Here is a 17,738-nt window from a genome sequence, read left to right as displayed (position 1 = left end):
AGAGAGAGAGAGAGAGAGAGAGAGAGAGAGAGAGAGAGAGAGAGAAAGGGATGGAATGGTAGGTTTTAGTCTTAGAGAGTTAAGAAAGGAGCAGATGGTAAATATGATTAAAATATACTGATCTAAATTATTAAAGAATTAATTAAAACATTTAATTTTAAAAAGTGAATGGGGTTACCATGAATGGTATATATTGCTAATCACAGGAAGCTATGGGTTATTAAATGAAGATCTACTTTATATTTGTAGGTACTTTCCTAGAGTTGTTTTCCAAGAAGATTCCTGAAGTCCTCAAATTCATATATTATGGCCATTGTCTTTTGTTGCCTCCAGAACTGAACGATAATGCTCTGTGCTGGCTAATTTTGTGTTAACTTGTCACAATCTAGAATCTCTGGAGGAAAGGGAAACTCAGTTGAGAAATTGCCTCCACTAAATCAGCCTATAGGCAATTGTGTAGGGTGTATTTTAAATTATTGATTGGTGTGGAAGGGCCCATTGTGTAGGATGGTGCTCCTGGGCAGATGGTTCTGGTTTCTATAAAAAAAGAAGACTGAGCAAACTTTTGGGGGAAAAGCCAGTATGCAGTGTTCCTTTATGGCCTTCTTGTCAGCTCTTACCTCCAGTTTCTTGTTCTGTTTGAGTTCTTGTCTTGACTTCTTTCTGTGGTGGTGCACAGTAGTACAGAAGTTAAGGCAAATAAATTCTTAACACTTCAAGTTGTTTTGGTGATGATGTGTTATCAAAGCAAAAGTAAGCCTGACTTAGACAGACCCTATTTTGAGTACATTGCACTCTTTGGTTTCATAACACATAACCATGCTGTAACTGAGCTGGAGGCTCCTGCCTGCTGGATAGCATTCATAGTGTTGGAAGTTGCTATGCAGGCATTAGGAAAAAGAAAGTTACTTGTTGCATTTTCTAGTTGTAGACCTTACATTTTATTATAGCATCCTGTTATGCAGGAAATGCTTACTCGTATAAGTGGCATAATGGTGATGGTTTAACTGACTGATTTCTCATGAGATCTGAAGCCCATTCCATATAGGGAGATCATGGTCAGTACTAGGGACATGATCCAAAGCTCTCAGGGGGCTCATAGGATGTAAGGATGAACCTAGTACTTTTGTTTAACTAAAGGAACACATTGGCAAACTGCTTCTTAATTAACCTTTATACCCATAATGTCCACCACAGCATTGGTCGAAGATGATTTTACTCTCCCATAACCCCAGTGGCTTTAGCAAAGTAGCTCCGGGACTCCCAGGTAGGGCTGCCCCTTGCCACTACCCCGTTCTTGGAAGAGTGGATCAGAGGCTTAGATGCCCACCATGGAATAAATGGAAGGTAGATAGCAGCCCTCCCATGCCTGACTGACCAGAGCATAGGTGGAACTCTGGCGGGGTGTGGGTCTTCTCCTCCCCCTCTTTCCCAGGGCTCCCCTTTTTTAGCTCCCAACAGCTTACCATGAGGGCTAAGATGAAATATTTGTCTCCTCCTTTTTCTTCAATGCAGTTAGAAATAGTATATCCAGAGAGAATTAGAATTTTTGGAGTCACAAGTTCATATTTTGATGTCTGCATAGCCACCTGGTTAACCAGCTAACCGAAGCATTGATACTACAGGAGTAACTTCACACTCTGCTGTCTCTAACACTGTGTGGCAAGATGATTTTCAAATATTATACATTACTCAGACAGCGTATATTTTAAAATTTTCCTAAGCCAAACTTAAAAAAAAAATACTGTGTTCTTTACTGGGAAAATAAGGACTCTGATTGCAGAAGTAATGAGCATCAATTTAGATCCAATTAACTGTAACTTCTCATTCACTGACTCCATGTGTGTACAATCAGATCTTGACTTTATAAATTCATACTTGCTTTAGGGATTTATTAATTTTCTGCTACATCCAGAATTACATTCCAATAAAATGGAGGTAGACAGTTTTTGTAAACTTACCTCCAGGTTTAGAAAACCTGAACATGGCCCTTTTCAAAGTCGAAGGGGCACAAACATCATACTGTATTTAGCTAGGACTCATGTTGTCTTGTGTAAAAATCCAATAATCCTTCCTCTTTAAAGACAAGTTATTTATAGTCAGCTTTTTCCTCATGGGGACAGGTTTTCTGGTTCTGTGTCAATAATTCTGTGAAGGAAACATGGTGATTACAGCTTGGAAAAAAGTGGCAAAGGGGGAAATTAAATCAGATTGGGAGTCAAGGTTTTCTCATTTAGTCTGGGGGATGAAAAATAACTTTATTCTAAAAATGGCCAACCACAAAATGAATTTTCTTCCATGGTGCAATGGTTGCAAGGCAAAAGAAGGAATGTCATATATAAAAAAGTTGGGCACACAAAGCAATGTTTGAAAGTATAATAATCACTATCAGTGTTATTTGAGCATGTGCTAACCATACAGAAAAAGAAAGAGAAAATATATACACAGAAGCTCACATATGGAGACTGATACGTTGATAATAATATAAATAAACACAGACATAAATGTACACATAAATACATAGTATTAAACAGAGTATAGGCAGGTTTGTTTCCCAACCACTTAGTCTGAGTAGACTATCAATATAATAAAAATGTATTATACAGCAGAAATCTTGAATTCTATATTTCTCAGAGATAAAAAGACTTCTTGCTCTTCCAAGGACACAGAAATCAGGTAGCATGCCTGCCAGACAATCATTTAGTCCACTGTAAAACTCTAGGATATGTGCACTTACAGTGGTCAGAGAAGATTTGTTCCATATTGAATAGTATCCAATACAGGAGAATTCATAATAAGCAGGAGATAAATAAAAAGCACACTTCCTGTTCCTAGTGCCCTTCTGGAAGAAAGAAAAATGACTATCTTTACAAGTTCCCTTTGAAGTCTATGCAGTCTCAGAGTGGTGAGCTGCTTCACCATTAATCCCCAGATGCACAGTCTATTCTCTTCCCCTGATTGCTAGCATCTTCTAATTGCTTAAATCCATGTTTTGGCTTTTGCATCATTCCCCAACTACATGATCACTTGATACTAACTTTTTATTGAAATAATATGAAATTGAACAGTGGAACACATCAGGGCAGGACTGATGGCCATCACCAGTAGACTGTTAGTGAATGTAACTCCATCTCAGCAACAGCCTGAGACACTGTTTAATCTGGGGCAAAGACTGGTCCCCAAACACAGATTCAATTTTCTTCTAGTGTCATATATATATATATATACATTTATGTCTGTGTTTATTTATATTATTATCAACCTATCAGTCTCCATATCCTACACAATCGCCCTGGGAAGACTGACATACAACGTGCATCTTCCCATCAGCCTGTCAACAGCAGGTCAGTGAAGAATGGTGAAGGAGGCCCTCACTGGCAGATGGGGGCCAGATTTCTGCTAGGTCAACCCAGGAGATTTATACAACCACTGATACTACATTAAGCACTATTCAATGCCTTTCACTAGCAGACTTCCTAGTGCAAACAAACCTGATGCAATGTTCTCTGTCAGTATGTGTGGTATTTGTTTCTTATTCTAAGACCCAAGGTTTTCAGCTCTGAGTTGATGGGGCTTATGGGGCTATCATTCATCTTGTCCCATCCGAAGGTCAATGCTGGTCACCAATGATGTATAAGTTTTCTTCATTTTTATACTCCATATAAAATAATTTTAAATTCTAAGAAATTGGAAGCCCCAAATGCATTTCTCATCTCACATTCAGCTTTTCTGTGATGAAGAGAAATAGAGATATCAATAAGGAAAATATAAAATTTCACTTTGTGTTCCTAACCTCAAATACTTAGGTCAACCTTTGGACAGTTTCTCTTCATTTCTTCTTTCTGGCCATAAGAGACACAGAAATACCAAGTCAACTCATGTCCAGAAGCACCTAACAGTTTAACCAACATAAGTTGTATCCCAGGATGCCCAATAAGTGAAGAAAACAGAGGCAAGACATGTGTCCCATGACACTTTAGATGCTTTCTTTCTTCTGCCTCTTTTTAATTCCATTTTCTCTTCTAGTTCCTTAGTTCCCCAACAATAATGACTCGGAGACTAATTAGTAATTATTAAATGCCTATGTCATAAGTATTGTCTCATTGTCTAACTAGCTTGTAACTTACTCAACCTCTTTAAACTATTCTATATCTACTATACAGTTAGTTACCTCTCCAGTCCTGACCTGCTTCTCACTTAGCATCTCTTCTGCTGGTTTACCTCCATCTTCTCATGAGACTAATTAGTAATTATTAAATACCTAGGTCATAAGAATTGACTCATTGCCTAACTAGCTTGTAACTTATTTAACATATTTAAACTATTCTATGTCTACAATATGGTTAGTTACCCCAGTTCTGGCCTGCTTCTTACTTAGCATCTCTTCTGATGATTTACCTCCATCTTCTCTGCTTCCTGTGTCTCTTGTCCCTCTCAATTCTTTCCTTGTCTCTCTTTTATCTTGTACTATTTCTCAGAATCCTCTGTGTACTTGCCAGTGTCCTACCTCCTATTTTCTGCCTCAACTCATCAGCCATTGGCTTTTTAACTTACAGGTGATGTTTATAAGATTAAATGGTATCTCCTCTGCTTTGATTATCAGCTTTAAGGTACTAGAATATCATATTCTCTAAAGGTTTTTAGGTAAATCAAATATATCAAAATGAAAAGAAGCATATAAATTCATAGACATGTATCATTTTATTCCTGGGTAAAATTCCTCAATAATAGTCCTCTTTTCTCTGAACTCCTCATGAAGTTCCATGTAAACATGAGTGTGTATATTTAAGATACATATTACTACAGGATTAAATATGAATGAGAGTTAGAAGCAGCCTTTAAATAACAGTGAAAAATAACCTGTAATGTAGCTATAGTCTTACTTTGAATATTATGTGAGGAAACTTTATAACTCAAAAACCATTATAAACTTTAGAGAACACAAATAGCCACAAGTGTATGACAGTGACCATTAGGTAAAGTTTCCTGATCTAAGGTGTTGAGAATCTGGGGAAGAAGTATTTTTAGTCATGAATGGCCAGAAGAACTTGGTTGGTTGGCTATGGGTTGGGTCACAATGTTCCAAGTCATTCCAGTACTTTACATTATCCCCAGAAGGTTAGATTTATGAAAACCAATGGGCCAGTTGGGTCTTGCACTCACTGTGTAGCTGGTTCTTTATGCCTCATTGATGACTCTCCATTGGCCACCTCACTCCAGGCAGTTGGAAATATCAAAACAGTCATTATTGTTGTAATGAGCTTTCATGTTTAATAGCTTCAAACATGAAGGATAGCTTGCTTTTCAGAAAGCCATCACTCCAACATTATGGTTCACCACCCTTGAGGTAGCCAGACATCCCACACTCGGCTATTACTGCAGCCCCGATTAAATTGGGGAAAAGACATGCAGGTGCTTTTAATCAGAATGGTTAGGTTAACCAAACAGCTGCCTAAGAAGTGGCTATTTCTCTGCTTTATCCAGAGTCCTTCAGCAAAGTTATTTGGAGCATGTCTTTACAGCTATTGGTTTAGTAGCCATATACTAATAAAAATCCAGCTTTGCTTAACAATCAGGATACTTTCTGAGACATGCTTCAATAGGTAGTTTTATATTTATGTGAACATCATAGAATGACTGCAACATTGATACCTAAAAGGGATAGCCTTCACTCATGATTTAATGTGTTTTATTTACATGAAAAAGCTCATTACCCCCGGGACCAAGATGAAGAAAACAGCCAAAGATTAATACAACAAAAGGGGAGAAATGAAACAATCACAGACGTGGTTTACACAATATATACAAGGCTGCTACTATGCACCATGGTAGGTTGTTTTACAGTAGCTGTTTTAATGAGTATAGAACATGTAGTCTAAAACAGAAGTAAAAATAATAGTACAATATATACATAGAATAGCAGTATACTCATGTATTAATGGGCATATTATTCATTATACTTAATTGTATACACTATGTATGATTGCCAGTACAGGTGTAACTTTACCAGTGTAATCATAACACATAAATAATAATATCTGTTATGCAAATAGATGTTATGTTCCTGTGTAGTAGAAAATCTTCCAAGTAAACTTATGATTTCTCATGTAACACAGGCAACAATAGTAAATGTTAATGTAACAATGTCAGATAGACAAAGAAAGCCTTTGGGTCTCACTAGACTTACGTGCTTTAAGCTAATTTTTCATTTAAGCCTGTGTTATACCAACACTGAGGATTATTTGCAACACCATTTGTGCTTAGAAAAGCATATTTCTAGAGTTTTAATCAGAGTTGTGTTAATTTTGTATGATTTTAATGCAATGACTCGTCTTCAGATTTAATTAATTAGAAGAGAGCCTCATAATGTCAGGGTCACGGGATTGTGGCTGAGTTAGAGCTGTAGAATTAATCTGTTTGAAGAAGATTTTGTTTTTTATATTTTTAAATTTATTCTTTTCACAACTTTTTTCTGGGGGTTATGCATTTATTTATGTATTTTAAGACTAGGCCATGTATCCTGGGCTGGACTTGAACTCACCATGGGGGCACAACTGGAACTCCTGATCTTCCTATTGGTGCCAATACTCTCCTTTTATACAGTGCTGGGAAGAGAACTCAGAACTTCATGAATGCTAAGCTATTATTCCGTACACGAGATACGTACATAGCCCCTTCAGTTTAAAAAAAAAAATATTCAATAATAGATATAAAAATGTAGACATCCAACTTTAATTTGCACATTGAGATGAGGAAACACACATACCATGTTCTTTTAAGTATCACTATGAGGACAGATATCCATCAGTTTTCAAAGCTTTATTTTGTTTTTTCATTTGTTTATGGAAATTAAACATTGTGTAAGCTCCCTCCTCTTTAAATAGCATAAAACTGTGCATTGCACTGCATTATTATATTGGTAAAAATAGATATATAACAGAACTTTGGAATATGTTGGAAAGATACCCATTTTATTCCATGTTGAATATTTTTATGTGTTTCTCAGTCCAGAAAAGTTCCTTGCGGTCATATACTCTTTCATATCCTACACTAAAGAATTCAGTCTTTGTAAATGTAAATGTTGCTTCTATTTTCCCAAAGGAAGGGATGAAATGAGAGCCAGCCATACCTAAGTTTTACAACAAGTTGAGCTGAGCCCAGAGTGTTCCTATCCTCTGTTTTAACTAGCCCTAGGCCTAGACCTGGAATCTTCTAGCCCCCATACATTCTAATCTTCTACAAGCCTGGGTCTTGAAGGCTTCAGCTTCCAGCTCTGTCTACTAACCTAGACCTAGAATGTTTTAGCCTCTTAGACTTAGTGTTGAATAAACAGTCTTTCTAGCTTTTTCTGAACTCTGGTGGGCTGCTTCAATTCAGTTGTTCTGGTGTAAAGTCCTCCAAAGTGACTGATTCAAATTGACCTTTCTTGTCTTTTGAATGAATTGCCTTTCTTAGAAAGACTGCCTCTGAACTCCAAGAACTGTACTGCTCCAAACTGAACAGAGCACAACTACACTCGACTGCACTGCATTAAATTGAACTCAACTGAAATGAACTCAACTGAACTGAACTCAATTGAATTGAATTGATCTCTCTCATTCCTTCTCATTTTCTCTCTCTTGATATATCTATCTATCTATCTATCTATCTATCTATCTATCTATCTATCTATCTCCTCCCTTGTCCTTATGAGAGTTAGGTACATCCTATTTCTGACTCAATCTGTCAAATCTATCTCTGACTCATCACTTTGTCTGCCCTTCAATTGGATATCATTGTTTGGGTCTGCAGGTGTGTACTAAAGGGATGTCTGTATTCCAGACACAGGGATCAAAGATGTGTTGTAAGGGGTGTCTATATTCCAACCCAAGGGATTAGATATGTGTGGATGATGCATTCTAGCCAGATCATATTTTTGAATGTGATCCCTTTTCAATACAGCTATATTGGTGAATTAAATTTCCTCTACAGGTTTTCCTCAGGGACGTCTGATTAATTCCCTTAACTAACTGTCTTAATTAACTGAGGGTATTCTGCATTCTTAGTTATGTTATTCGCTCATTGGGAAAGTTGAAGTAATATGGTATATTTTTTACTTTATTTGCCTGCTAATTTTCTCAAGGATTATACTTTTTGTCCACAGTCTTAAATCAGAAATTGGAAACAATCAAACAAAGGTGGGACGGCTGCCAGACATAGTGAAAACTGTGAGTGCTCTATTTCTCTTGATGTGCCAGTATCTTTTCTCAGAGGGAAACTAGGAGTCTCTTGGGATCTCTACTCTTCTCTTCATATCCAAGAAAGATTTCATGACATTCCTTTCTTCTCAAGCATTTTGTTCCTTCTTTATATTAAGTCTCCTTTTCCGTTCTTAAATTTATCAAGGCAATCTGCCTCAAAAACTGTTGGATGCAGTACACATTTAATTCACCTAATACTACCTAGAGGTATGTTAACTCTAGGAAGTTGTGTCTCAATCATTTTATCAGGTGACTGACAGTGACATTCAATACTTCAGCAATGTCAAATTCTATTAATGCTCATAAACATGGCTGATGTGAGCGACTCAGAGAATGAAAGCAAACCTTTGTAGTAGGTAGAATAACGTCTTTGTTGGGATTTACAGATGAGTTCCCAGAAAGTTTAACTCTTAACTAAATCCTCTTATGAAACTTAGCAGATACATACTACTAGAAAGAAAGAGATAGATGGGGCCTCAATATTTCAGAAAGGAATGGTTAGAACAAAATAGAATATAACAACATTACTCCAGTTACACCTCTCATGAATGGATTTACTGGATCCCAGAGAACCAACAAAGGATGCGATGCATCATAACAAAAAATTGGTTCTTGTGACTGTCTATACTTCCTGTTCTCTTCAGAAATATCTCAAACTATATTACAACCATGAAATTGTTGTCATTGATTCCAACTTCTTTCACAGCTGTATAATTTCATTTGCATATTCAAAAATCATTTTTACAATTTGGGCATTTTTATAAGTAACAGCAGTCAGTCACTGCATATGGGACAAAATATGGCATACAAAATATTGTTTAGAATTAGAAGGAAGTTGACCATAAGGGGAAAGGATCCCAAAGAACTCCCACATGAAGAAAGTAGCTAAAAATGCTGTATTAGAACAGTAATTTTCTTCAATGGCCTCTTTATTAATGATTGTAAAATAAGGTCAGGAAATGTAAACTGAAACTCATTTAGTAGGTCCATAGCTTTCACCCTCTTTTTATTTAGATCCAGAAAATAACTTAGTGTTATTTTAAAAATTAATAGACTTAAGGGTAGATAGTAGAACAGTAGAAATCTGTACTTCATTCAACTCCTCAATTATCTGTTTAAGAATAAATTTAATTCTCTCTCTTCACATTTTTTCCCTAAGGGGCTTTATTTTTCTGCAGATATATGTTTTCCACATATATGTTATCTTCCATTTCCTAGAATGAAAGATCTTTCCCCAATCTAAAAAACTAAAAAAAATATAGGGGATTTAAGGAGGAGTGTCATTCACACATATTGGGTATAAGAAAAAAGATAAGAGCTTGGAACTTGCAGACAACCAAGCAAGGTATCATGTACTAAATGCATGTTTATGATGATGTGCATATAACCCATTTCCCAGAGGTCACCAATACATATTTTAAGGTACCCAATTCCTATGGATATGTTATTGTTGCATTTCGGAAACATATTTCCTCATTTTGCTGTGTATCATGGGAGATATGATTGGATTTTTGAATAAAGGAACTGAGTTGGCAATTGGGATTGTCTATTCTGATGTTAGAATAATGTTTGAAGATCCTACAGTCCACTTCTGGTTGGATCTGAACAGAAGCAACCCCTTGCCTGCTCTGTCCATTGACTTCAGCTGAAATATGCTATTGTCTACTTGGGCTTCTGGTGCTCTGCCTTTCAGAATAAAGGTAGCAGCATATCCCCAGCTTTCCTAGAAGTAGAGCCTTAAGACAGAAGATCGTGAAAGAATCCCTTGTCACTGATATTGCATATCCCAGTTTAATGCTAAGAATTGTATTAGTCAGGTAGACAGGTAGGAGAATGGATGGATGGATGGATGGATGATGACTAGATGGAGAGTTAGAACAGGGATAATGGGTATGCATATCTCCTCTTGAGTCTATTTCTCTACAGAATCCTCATGAATAGATAGGACTGATGGTTAATAATCTTAAAATTGATTCTGTTTAGATCAGATGATATGGAATGCCAGGTATAGCACACAATCTCCTAACAAAGCGCTTTGACTATGATTGGAAAGTCAATAAATATTATTTCACTAATATATCTGATGAACAACCCTGAATCAAGAAAATTCTACTAGTTCCTATTCTTCAATATACAGTAATGTTTTATGGAAAATAATTCATAAAAAATTAAACAATAGCTAGATAGAATATAATGAAAGGAATCTAGATTTTCTTGATTTAAGTCCTAATATTTTTCCATGTGAATATTATTACACTGATATTAATTATGATGAATAAATATATTTGTGGCAAAAACTTATATGAGTTATTTCCAAAATATATGTGTTTAGTGTCTGAATATTTTATTTGTCATAAGCTTAAAATTTTAATTATTTGAATTAATAAATCAGTAAAAAATAATCTATTTCTCATAAAGCTTATAAAGGTTAAATAAGATAGAATATGGGGAGAAAAACAATAATTTTAATATGAAAGAAATATCCAATAAAAGCTAAATGATTTTGAATTTCAAATCTTTTGCTATCGTTTGTTTTAAGCAGGACATGTGTATTCTTAAAGCTTATAAAATTCTTTGGTCAAGCAGGAAGTCCTGGCTTCTTCTTTATTAAAACAACTGATTTATAACGTTTTCCATATTCTGTTTCCTCCACATTTGGAAAATAAATAAGAAAGCCGGGGTAAGGCCAAGCTTTAAAAATATCACAATATTTCCTTAAAACAGACTTGTATAATGTAACCTGTACAGAGCTAGGAAGAAGGAGTCGATATGAAAAGGAGATGCGTGATTTATTGGTTTTCTTTCTCAAAGCACCATGGCCAAACATATTTTGTATTTGCATTTTTGAAACAGGATGGATTTTTTTCTTTTCTATGAGCTGAAACATAAACAACAAAGACAGAGAGAAAGAAACATTGTCAGTATTTTGTCTGAAATTCCAGGTCCTTTATTGGGTTTGCTTCTGCCTCTCTTGAAGTTTTGAGGTTATTTGACTATGTGGCATTTTATGCCTTCTTTTCTTCATTTTGTTATATGCATGAGTTATTTCTTCCATGATGTAGCTCAAATGCTATCTCTATGATTCACAAGGCCATAGACTAGTGAAAGGATGGAGAATCACTCAGTTTACTTTCCTGGCAGTCATTTATTTTTCTCTCTCAGCTTTTGCAGTGGTTTTGGGAAAGATATATCTTAAATTATGACTGCTCATTTTCTCATTCCCTCTTGTTCTTCTGGCAGCAGGAGCTGTCCATCCTCAGGTGTGTGAGAGCCTGCCCCCCACCCATATCTTTAAATAAAGGCTCATAGAAATACTGAGATCTTCATCCTTGCTTGATGAGAACAAACTATTGTGGTTAGGGATGAAACAGAAACACATGAAGACAGCTACAAAGAACAGAGGAAAATAAACCTGGGCAGACATCTCCAGACAGAAGAGAAGTTAGAACATGAACAGATTCTAAGCCTAGCAATTTTCAAGTTTGTGCCAACTACACCAGTGATCCTACTAGCTGCACTGACTCTAGAGACATGAACACTTGCCAGCTTTTTAGAAATAACTGAGCAAAATGCTGTGTCATATAGATATACAGAACCACAAAAAGTAAATTAGACCAATGATTAGCAGTAAAACATAACCCAAGGAATCTTGCAATTCTCCTTTAGTGAAAAATACATAGGGATCATCTCCCAAAATTTTAGTCTGCTTGTTGCTATTTCTTTTAAATTACAATATCATTGCTGTAATAAGATAAATGAATAAGTCAGTTTTAAAAAAATGCAGACATCATAAAGAGAAAACCAAATTTTACATATGAATGTAGTATAAAACAGCATGCTTTATATTTGAATTCTCTCTTTTCCTATTCATATCATAACTCTCACTTCACAAACATTGATGATGTGGTTTTAATGTTTCAGGACCACCAGGAAGTTTTGACATTTTGTATCAATCCAATTAATCTCTGTAGTCCTGAAGGCTGTAGTACAAGATAAATAGAAAACTATACTTTTCTGGATTCTTAATGTCATTCGGTTTAACATTTTTTATTTTTTTATATTTTTAGAAATTTAGAAATTTAGGCTATTGTGTTTTGGTTTTCTTTCTTTTTTTTTTTTTTTCTTTTTGGCTATCAAAATAAATTTGAAAGGACCATGAGTATAGATTAATTATGTTGCTGCTAATGATCATCTTAGCTGTTTTTTTTTTTTTTTTTTTCTTTTTGGCTATCAAAATAAATTTGAAAGGACCATGAGTATAGATTAATTATGTTGCTGCTAATGATCATCTTAGCTGGCATGGGTTGTATTTTATTATTGTTGTTGTTGCAGCTGTTGGTGGTAGTGTTCATGGTGGTGTATACAGAGCTGTTGTTAATGTTGCTATTTTAGTGCTATTGTTGATAGTGTGTTTCTTTTTGCTGTTTCCTTTGCCTTTTTCTCCCACAGAACTATTTCACGTTAGCTTTGGATGTTAGAGAACTTTAACTGGAGGGAAAGCAAAGACTGAAGTCATAAACACTTGCAGAAATCTCCACAGGGAATCCCTGCAATGACTGGCAGCTGTCCCATGGTATGGCCTACAGCTTTGTTTTCCTTTATTCCCATCTCTTTACCCATGGCTCTTTCATTTGTAGGAGTAAGAACCACACTGTTAAGTTCTTATTTATAATCTTAACCAAAACAGATCCACAGGGAGAGAAAAAAATCATACATTGTAAAAGAAAATAGATTTGTCATCATATTTAGGATTGAGTTTACTTATGCAACTTATCCATGGAAGGTTTCTGAATCAAACTCTTAAGCTGTATTTATTGTTCTGAAAAATAAATATGGTCATATAACAAGAGTATTTTTTTAATAGTCTTTATCACAGAAGTTGGATATTACGTTACAGAAATTGGCCACTTTTTCTCCTCCTAAAGTTGACTTACAGGGTTTAGAATATAAAAATGTAGATTTGTCATAGTTACATTTGAAATCTGGATAAATATATCCAGACGTATTTTGACATAAATACGTCTCTTGAAATGTGCATAATGTGGATGGTTTCTTCTATAAATTTTATTAAATCTTCCATAGTAAATGGGGAACAATAATAAAAATACACAGAGAAAGTAAAATTTGTGTGTATAATGGTAATTTCTAAAACCCCTAATGACTTCATACATATAATAATTCCTATAATGTTCATAAAAAGCATATAAGAAGTGACCATAAAAACTAAGATAATCAGTGGGTTACATCTCGCTGAGTTATTGGTCTAGAGGTTCCCATGGATCCATTCCTCATAAACATCACAAGCTATTGCCAAAGCTACAGGTTCATCTCCACGACTTGATGGTTAGGTCATATTCCTGTGGATATTTATTTCATCACACACTATGGAAGTTTGAGAGATACATAATTAGAAGCTTCCCCCTTATTAGCTAGTTTTCATGGTGCTAGAAACTCCTCTGTATCCTATTAGAAGATAAAAGTAAACCCACAGGTATGAATCCAATTATCTACAACAACAAAATGCCTGAAAGGTATATTAGTGCAACAGTGGCACAAATGTTAACAGGAATAACTAACTAACCACTGTTTGATTGGATTTAAGACTCATACCATGAGCCAGAATTGATACCTGACATTGCTAGAGCAGCCAAGAACCTGTGATTACATAGGTTCAGAGCTTAGGGGAAAATGTAATACTATTACTTTGCTAAAGGAACATAATAATCAAATGACTCCTAACAACATATTGCTGTATATGTAGATCAGTGCCTTACTCTAGTATATTAGAGAAGCTTTTACTTGCAGTAGTTTGGAATTAACTCAGATCTAAGCAGTATAAACAGAATGAGAGAACTTGGATGCGGTGTCTTCACCAAACCTCTTGCCTCAAAGTCCAGGATTCAATGTGAAGTAAGAGGCAGAAAGATTGTAAAAGCCAGAGATGGAGGATGATTCCAGGGAATTAGTGTCTTCCTGAGATAAGGGCTCTTGCATGTATAAACTCAAAGAGATTATGTCAGCATGTAAAAGACCTGCGCAGATACTGTCAGGAAACAACACAGCGTCTTCTCCTTAATCCAGAAGTTTTTCACAACTGATACCTCTGGGTAAAGGGAAGATTAGCTTGTTCTAATTGAGTTTCACAGGATATATCAACCAAAATCCAGGGCAGGTCCTATGGCTAGGGCAACATAAAACAAACTATTGTTTGGGGAGAGATCATTTTGTGTCATTTGGACAGTTTTGGTTTTTTGTTGTTGCTTTTCTTGTTGTTGTTGTTTTTATTCTTTAATCTTTTATTTTTACAGTCCAGTATTTATCCCCCTCTGAGCCACCCTCTGACTGTTCCACATCCCATACCTCCTCCCCACACCCCTCCACCCCTGTCTCCAAGAGGATATCTTCACCTCCCCCACACCCACCCCTCCAGACCTTCCCACTTCCTGGGTCCTCAAGTCTCTTGAGGGTTAGGTGTATCTTTTCTGACTGAGTCCAGACCTGGCAGTCCTCTGTTGTACATATGTTGGGGTCCTCATATCAGTTGGTGTATGCTACCTGGTTGGTGACTAAGTGTCTGAGAGATCTCCAGGTTTGCTAGTTTTCCTATAGGGTCACCTTCCTTTTAACTTCTTCCAGCCTTTCCCTATTTCAACCATAGTGATCCCCAACTTCTGTCCATTGGTTGTGTATAAGTATCTGCATCTTATTCTTTCAGGTGCTTGTTGGACCTTTCCGATAGCAGTCATTATAGGCCCCTGATTGCAAGTACACCATAGCATCACTAAAAGTGTCAGGCCCTAGGGCCTCCCCTTTAGCTGGATCTCAATTTGGGCCTGCACCGCCTTTTCCTCAGATTATTCTCAATTTTTATCTCTGCAGTTCTTTCAGACAGGAACAGTTCTGGGCCAGACTTTTTGACTGCAGATGGCAACCACATCCCTCCATTTGATGCCCTGTCTTTCTACTGGAGGTAGACTCTACAAGTTCCCTTTCCCCATTGTAGGGAGTTTCATCTAAAGTTCATTCCTTTGAGTCCTGGGAGAATCTTGCAGTTTTGTTTTAATAGAGTTTTGTTTGCTTGCTTTGGTGTTTGTAATCTGGTTTTGGAGTATTTTGTTTGAGAGCCATGGAAGGGAGAGGGAAGAAGAGAGAAGAACATGAAGTTGATGCTGGTTGTTTAAGGAGGTAGATAGGATCATGAAGGAGTTTGCTAAGAGGAAATTAAGCTCAAAATATATTGTATTAGAAAAATTTATTTAAAATATCTAAAGTAATAATGTGTGGTAGGCATAAATTCTATTTTCAGCGTCATTAGATTAACAAATACCTTGGGGAACATCACGTATCTCTAGTTGTATCTACAAGGAATATTTTCAAAGGAATAACTGGACAAAATGATCCAGTCTGAAATATAGTGCCACTATGCAAATCACTGGGGACACAAATCAAATAAAAAAGACATAAAGAGAAAGCTAGCTAGCTACCCACGTTCCATAGTTTTCTGCTTCCTTGCTTTTATGACAGGGATCATTTTATGCTGTCATATCCTTCCCATAATAATGGATTGAACCTTCTAAAAAGTGACCCAAAACATACCCTTTCTACTTAGAATGTTTGTGTCAAGCATCTTTGTCACAAAATGAAAAGTCGCTGATATGTTGGGTAGAGGTCTAGATAAGCCTCTACAAAGAGAGATTTCATGCTTCTAAGAAACATCATAACTTCAGGAAAACATAACTGTAAACTCACAAATTTTGGCATTCATTATCCATATGAATAGGTAGGTAAAAATTTTAGACAGAATGACTGATCAACTAAATACCGTCACCACACGGGTTGTAGGGTGGAAGAGCGCGCTTGTCTTGAGAAATGCTGAAGCGTTGAGAACTGGAGAAAGAGATAAGTTCTAAGACCCAAAATTTCCTGACAATCTATTTCTGAACTGGACACTAGATGCCATGTGTGTTCACAGTGTGACAAGGTGATAAAGCTAAGAGTGTCATATTTGTTTTCACCTTCTAATGTGTATCTGCTCTATTAAACTTTAAATTTGGAATAAAGAAGACAAATGTCTACAACACGGAAATGAGGGAGGAATTTCATATAAACATCATATTTGTAAACTTTTGTTTTTGTTTTTTGTTTTTGTTTTTTACTTTTTCGAGACAGGGTTTCTCTGTGTAGCCCTGGCTGTCCTGGAACTCACTCTGTAGACCAGGCTGGTCTCGAACTCAGAAATCCACCTGCCTCTGCCTCCTGAGTGCTGGGATTAAAGGCGTGTGCCACCCCGGCCTGGCTATATTTGTAAACTTTAATGAAATAAAAATTTCCAAATGGGACTGGAGAGATGACTCAGGGGTTAAAAGCACTGCATGCTCTTCCAGAGGTCCTGAGTTCAATTCCCAACTACCACATGGTTACTCACAACCATCTGTAATTGCCCTCTTCACATAAAATAAAATAAAAATAAATAAATCTTTTAAAAAATTAAAAATATAAATTTAACTGAAGTAGAGTTCACAAGTTATTAATGAAAACATGCTTTGTAAGAAAATATTAATTGTGCAATAATTTCAACCTTTATAGAAATGTTTTAAGCTGATTTTCATACTGAATTTTTAACATTAATAATCCATTTGCATATATATTACATATTTTAAAAAATAAGTTTTTATTGAAAAAGACTAAAAACTTTGTATTTTTTCACTATTTGTCTTAAGGAAGTAATTACCAAAAAGACTAAAATTCTTGCAGCCGTGGATTCTTTTTGGTTCATCATCTGCTTCTCTTCTCACTCACACATTACACTTTCCAAATCCATCCTTATGCTTGAATTTCCAAAGTGCTAAATGAACATAAATGGCTTTTCAACTTAAAAATGCCACTTGAATTATTTTAGACACAGCACCTTGCACAGCAATTATAAGCAGGAGGAACATGTGGCTCTGGGGTTTCAGACTAGGTATCAAGGTGTTTTAACTGTCTTGTTTTTTTGTTTTTTGTTTTTTTTTTTTTTTTACCTTTTTTATTAGATATTTTCTTTATCTACATTCAAATGTTATCCCCTTTCCTAGTTTCCCCTCTGAAAATCCCCTATGCCTTCCCCCCTACCCCTGCTCCCAACCCACCCACTCCCATTCTCAGTCCAGTGCTTGAGCTGCCAGTGTTCCAATCAGGCAGTTATCTCTTGTGAGAATGTGTTTGAGGAATGCCTCATGTGCTCTACTGTTGTGATAAGTTTATCTGGTCTCATGTTGAGGTCTTTGATTCCCTTGGACTTGAATTTGTGCAAAGTGATAGATATGGATTTTTTGTAATTATTTTATTCATTTACATTTCTTTTTTTCAATTTTTATTAGGTATTTACTTGATTTACATTTCAAATGCTATCCCCAAAGTCCCTTATACTCTCCCCCGCCTCCTGCTACCCTACACACCCACTCCCACTTCTTGGCCCTTGTGTTCCCCTGTGCTGGGGCATATAAAGTTTGCAAGACC

The sequence above is a fragment of the Mus pahari genome, chromosome 17 (assembly GCF_900095145.1).
Source record: "Mus pahari chromosome 17, PAHARI_EIJ_v1.1, whole genome shotgun sequence".
In the NCBI taxonomy this organism is placed as follows: domain Eukaryota; kingdom Metazoa; phylum Chordata; class Mammalia; order Rodentia; family Muridae; genus Mus; species Mus pahari.
This window is presented reverse-complemented; position numbering follows the sequence as displayed.